The sequence below is a fragment of the Salvia splendens genome, chromosome 7 (genome assembly GCF_004379255.2).
Source record: "Salvia splendens isolate huo1 chromosome 7, SspV2, whole genome shotgun sequence".
Classification (NCBI taxonomy): Eukaryota; Viridiplantae; Streptophyta; class Magnoliopsida; order Lamiales; family Lamiaceae; genus Salvia; species Salvia splendens.
The window spans coordinates 32,655,036-32,661,193 of record NC_056038.1 but is presented as its reverse complement, the minus strand read 5'-3'; the positions used below and the strand labels follow the sequence as shown (position 1 = coordinate 32,661,193).

General features: G+C 32.7%; 1 pseudogene; it reads right to left on the bottom strand.

Annotated features, from left to right (window-relative positions):
• Positions 1 to 280: 280 nt before the first annotated feature.
• LOC121810752 lies at positions 281 to 2,763 on the bottom strand (annotated as a pseudogene).
• Positions 2,764 to 6,158: the final 3,395 nt, after the last annotated feature.

Here is a 6,158-nt window from a genome sequence, read left to right as displayed (position 1 = left end):
CGATCCACAAGCGGACGAAGGCCCAGAAAAACAGAATAGTAAGCGGCTTGAGTTGGGTGTACGGAATCCCAGAAGAGATACTTTGCATTGTCCAAGCAAACTGGAGATAACTTATTACATAATACCGAAAATTCAATTATTCCGCTTCCGCAGCAACCCATGTTCACATTCTCAAATCCTGCAATTTTTCAAATTCATTATCATATAAAATTAATCAGAGCACCAGATTTCTATTGGGCGGAGATTGTTACCGAATTGTTGGGGGTTCTGACCATGCGATCTATGGGATTAAATATATCGACAATAAACGATAGTGGCGGCGGGAATCTGCTTTTGTATAGCCGCCAATTTGATTTGGAGGCAAAGTATTATAACGGCGGGCGACGGCGGAGAGGCGCTGGATGCAGCCGCGGTGAGTAAGAGCGTTGTCCGAATTAAGCGTGATGACAGCTGGCACGCATCCTATTGGTGGCAATCCCACAAAGCCAATCTTCCTTGCTCCCAATCCCAATAGTCCCTGCACCAACCAACAACCCTTCTTATTACTCCTATTACCATTTAATTCAACCAATTTTAATTTTTGTTGCTCAATAATTCTAATATTGCTTCAATAACATTAAGATTTTTAGCTATATATTGTCACAAAAACGTCCACCAACAACTGCAAGTATCAACATTTCTTTACTAGCCGATTACTGTATTCAAAACATGTGATTTTTTAATATTTCAGATGAGAATTTACACATATATAAATCTCTTAATGACTTCACAATTTGGTGTGAAATAGTGCTATTTAATTTGGCGACAGATTTGATACTAAAGTACTCCCTCTATCTCATTAGGAGTCTCATATTTTGGTGGCACGAATTTAAAAAATGTTAAAAAAAATGGGCGGCAAAAATTTATTGGAATATGAGACCCTATTCACGGACGGACTAAAATGAAAAAATGGGACTCCTATTCGCGGATGGAGGGAGTATTATTTTACAGAATACATATGAAGTTTATATATTTTAGAAAGACTGAAATAAATTTAAAACTATAAAAAATTGCAATATAAAACGTATTTTTATTTAACTGGCTATAAACGATGTCTTTTCCTTATCCAGAATGCATAGAGTGCCGTATTTCCACAATAAATAAATAAAAATGTATCGTGCCGTATATATAATGCCACATAAGTACATCATATTTAAAACCTCATCTGAATTCATGAAGCGGTTGAAACCTTTTATTGAATCTGTTTGTGTGTCCACATTCCACATAGTAGTATTTATTTATTTTTCTGTTCATTCTTTTCCCCTTCCTCTGATTTATTATGATCTTTAAAGCATGGTTTTCAAGCTAACACGTTTCCTTAAAAAAAAACTAACCATATTCTACTTAATGTGGCCCACCTCATAAATATGAAAATTATGATGGATGAACAGTCCAACAGATAGTACACACTCTTTAATCAAGCAAAGCTGTCATCTGCAGCACTTATGGACGTGTTTTGTAAAAAAATTATTGTTATAGTTATTAACTCTTATAGAATAATAGAGTACCAGAAATTGGAATGAATGATAGTTGTATTTGTTTATGCAATTGTGATGGAGAAAGTATAGTATAGTGTACCTGAATGAGTTGTTGGCCTTGCTGTAATAAGAATTCCTGATAGCCAGAAATATTGTAGGTTTTGCTTCGAATTTTGGTGGGCCCATAGTAATTAACCATAAAATCGTTAGTACCCGCGCTTATTAGAAAAAAGCACTACTTATCAGCCTTCTAGTTTTCTCCTTTCCAATCTCCACCTCCATTCTTGATTTGTACTCTTTGAAATATTTCAGTTGCTTTTGTATAGGAATCACCTCCTGCATTTCCACAAATCCACCATAGTCAAAACTATATAGTACATGTCACATGTGTGTGTGAGAGAGATAGAGATTAAAGGGAAAGAGAGACATTGATTTGGGCAGTAAGGGGATCGAAGCCAGTGCCGGCAGAAGCAAAACAAACTCCGGTCTTAAGGTCTTCGACGGTGAGCGTGGGGTCTAAGTAGGGTGGTATCATGTCTTTGATCCCAGCATAAGAAGCTACACATTCACAAATATAACATCAAAGGGACTTCTTCATGCACTTGTACAAACTAGTTGATATATAACTCAAAACTTTCTTGATTTAGTACTTTACCATATACGACAAATTAAGTAATCTTGTTAGAAAGTTTAACATCACAAGTTAAATAGAAACAAGAAAATGATAGTACATCTCAATTCTGGGCGTTGTAGAATCTTACCAACTGAGTTGAGCTTTATAGTCGCGTATGTTATACTTACTAGTTATTTGCTAACATAATTATGAATGAAAAATAGGACAATACTTACACAAAAAGTCAGTGACGAGCTTGCCGTTAGTAAACCTTCCGGTGGCAATGTGGTCGGGAAGATCCTTGCCATAGGGCGAGAAGTTGCTCCGACTAATAGTTGGAATGTAGTTGTTGTTGCCAGAATCAACTGTAGAGTCACCGAACACAAAAAATGCAGAGGTTGTGGTGTTAACCGCAGCCAACCTCCGCGCTTCTGCAGTTTGCAGTGTGAAAACGACTAGAACCATTAAATGAACAAGGAATAGCACGGAAACTGTTCGGAACGAACCAGAGAGAGACATGATTGGAAAAAGAATCTAAACTGTTTTTTTCCGGATTCAGGAAACCATTGCTTCTATGTATTTATATATAGCCCTCTTGCATAAATAACTTTTGCCAATAGTAATATACTCCTGTTATTTTGGTTTCTATCAATCATGCGACTTGCTCTTATGTATTCTTAAATTATAAATAAATAAATAAATAAGGTAGTTGGGTGACCAATTTCTGTACATTCCCTTGATCCCGGGAAAATGAGTTCTTTTTAGGACGACATAGGATTTTATGAGTATTCCAATAATAATCTATGCACGCGCCACTATCACTTTTATCTATTTTATTAATTATATCAAGCTCCGCAATCTACTAACATGGGCGGACCCAAATGGAGGTGACTAGGGGCTAAAGCCCTTAATGAATTTACTTTTTAAACATTTTTCTATTAATATATTTTTAAATTTATTGATATTTAATGTAAATTATTGTATAACAGCCCTTACAAATGATGTAAATTGTCCAAAAATATGCATTGAAATAAAAATTAAAAATCTCCGCCCCCTATCGATGTTTATTTCTACGTCCTCCCATGTCTACTAATGCTAGCAAGTGTAACAAATAGTCTGCAACACCATGTATAACATGATTGATGCATGTGTGAGGCATTTTACAATGAGATGTACCTGCAATATGAGTTTTTTTATAGTTGTTTTCTAATTTTTTTTATTTAATTTCAATTATTTTATTTGTGTCAAATTATATCATCTTAAGGATTTGAATTTATTTGTAGTTGTTTTAAATCTATACATATATAAAAGTTGAGTTTTGGGGGTATTTTTGGGAAAAATTAGAATGTGTACGGTTTTAGTAGATAATGAAATTGAAATTGACACGTAGTATTGGTAAACTGAATTATAAACATTATGGATATACATAACGTCTTTCCACTAATTGACAGTTACCAACAATAAATTGCTATGCATAATCGGTTTCTTAGTCAAAAGGTTTTTATTATGCACTTTTAAATTTTGCGGTTATATTAGTATCATTATTTGAGAGGTTAAAAAGATAATGAATCATTAATTTAATTTGGAATAAATGAACCCAAGAAAAACGAAGAATGCCAAAAGCTATAAGATTTTCTATAAATACCAATACCATTATGACATTGTATTTGTGCTTGGTATGTGTGTGGTGGCTACAAGGAGAGAGTATATGGGAAGGGGGAATACGAGAATAAGATATGTCGGCTATTGGCAACGATGAATAAGTTTCCAGTGGTTTAGAAAAGTCCGAAAATGCATTTTCCGATGAGATTAAGTCTTCCTCGGTAAAATCTTTTTAAATTGCAATATTGGTCTACAGTTGATTTTTATTTGTAGATGGAGGCAAACTGACGAAAAGCTGTGATAAGTGATTATTATTTCCAACGGCTAAGAGCATCTCGAAGGGCAACCAAAAACACGTTTTCCAGTGAGATTGTAATTTTTAAAATTTGCATTATAAGTCTGTAGTTGATTTATTTCAAATTCTTACATGTAGATGGAGGCAAACCAGCAGATGGAGTAGATGGCGTTAGCGTAGGACAAGGAAGTGCAGTAGACAATGACGAGAGAAGATGAAGTGTAATGGAGGCTGACATAAGAGGTTGAAGTAGAAGATGACTGCAAACGTTTCGCCTAAATGAATTCTAAATTATACCTTCAATTGTGATCAATTTATTTATTTATTTAATAGATTTGAGAATATGATGAAATATGAATCAGATTATATTTTTATCTATTTATTGTGTAGTTAATTGTCTATATTGATCACGACTTCAATGTTTATATTACCCTAAATTAGGATAATAATTATTTGTTGTATATTTTATTATATTTTTATAAAATCCATACTGATATTTACGGACATTTAATATTGCCATTGATTGGTATTTATAAGTATGAGGAATAACGACCTTTTGTTGTATGAGTGTGCGGATTAACCGAAAGGTTTTAAAGTAAATTATGAGATTATTGCTTCAATGGCCTTCCATTTCATTTTCCAAAATTCATTATACATTTATTCATTACTCATTTCATACAATACAAATACAATGGCGGAAATTATTGTCATTCATTTTCCAAAATTTGATAACATTGCTTAGTTTTTAACTCTATATTTTTCAATACTCTTCATATTGTTTAACATGAAGTTATGATATTCTTTTAATTTTGCCCAATTAGTAAATTTGTTTTAAAGTGATTAACAAAGTAAAATTGCATTGGGACGGAGGGAAGATTGTATTTATATTTGGTTCATTTGTTGGTCATTATGATTATATTTTAACGTTAAGGGTTTAGGATTTAGGTTTCAAGGTTTGAGTTTTTAGCGTATTAGGGTCACTATATTGCACTGTAATGAAGCTCGACTATGATAAAGTATAGTACTAATTTAAATGGATACAGAATACAAAAAAGATTACACACAATTTTGTGACAATATTATTTTGCGTCGGCGCTTTTATACTTCAAAATACAATTTTAAAACCGTTTGATGTTTGAAAAGCTATCGTCCAATTTTAAAACTTGCAATACTACCAATTTGTTTTCGGCATCAAAACTTGATCTTGTGTTAATCAATTAACAATTTAAAATCGTATGATAAAAAAATAGTCCGTCGCATCGCACGTGGGTTAAAACTAGTTAGAATTAAAATTTGAGTTTATATATAATTCAATCCCCTTAAGGGATTGAGTACATCTTTTTGTTTCCAATTATTAGTAATAGAATTTTTGGTCATTTTCGAGTGCGATTTCAACATCAATTTTATTAATTATGCTTATTCCGATTCGAGTATAATTTAATCATCACTTGAGATGGAGTATAATTTTATCACAAAGTTTTAATAGATTTAATCATCACTTGAGATGGAGTATAATTTTATCACAAAGTTTTATCTGGCTAAAATGCTAAACTGTGGAAAATTAGTCACAAGATTGACCTTCAATATTTTTTGGCGACTTTTTATGATTGTAAAAATTGGAGATAGTAAATACCTTCACCTCTAATTTATGGAGTAACTTTATCAACTAATAGTTCTTCATTTAAACGAACGAAGGAAGGTCCACAATCGTTGAAATGACTCCACACCATTAAAAATAAACTTTAAAAATCACAGAGAAATGGTCCCATATATCATTTAAATGCAACGGCTATACTTTAGGTGCAACATCCATCCATTTTTTGTAATTCATAATTTCTACCTACTTTTGTTTCCAATCCATTATTTCGGAAATACCGTTTTCTTAAATCTCTTCCTAGCTCCAGAATATTCATCGTTTTATCTTTCAATTTTATCATTCTCTCTCTTTTTTTTTATATCTAAGTTCGGGCTCGAAACGGTGAATTACTCTCAATATTTTAATATGGTGCAAGAACATATGGTATATTTAATTTTCAATCATAGTGCATGTTTCTTCAATCCAAATGTAGAGATAAATTCGACAGCGGAAAACGGCTGGAATGCTTACCATTTATGTGATTTTATTTTGTTC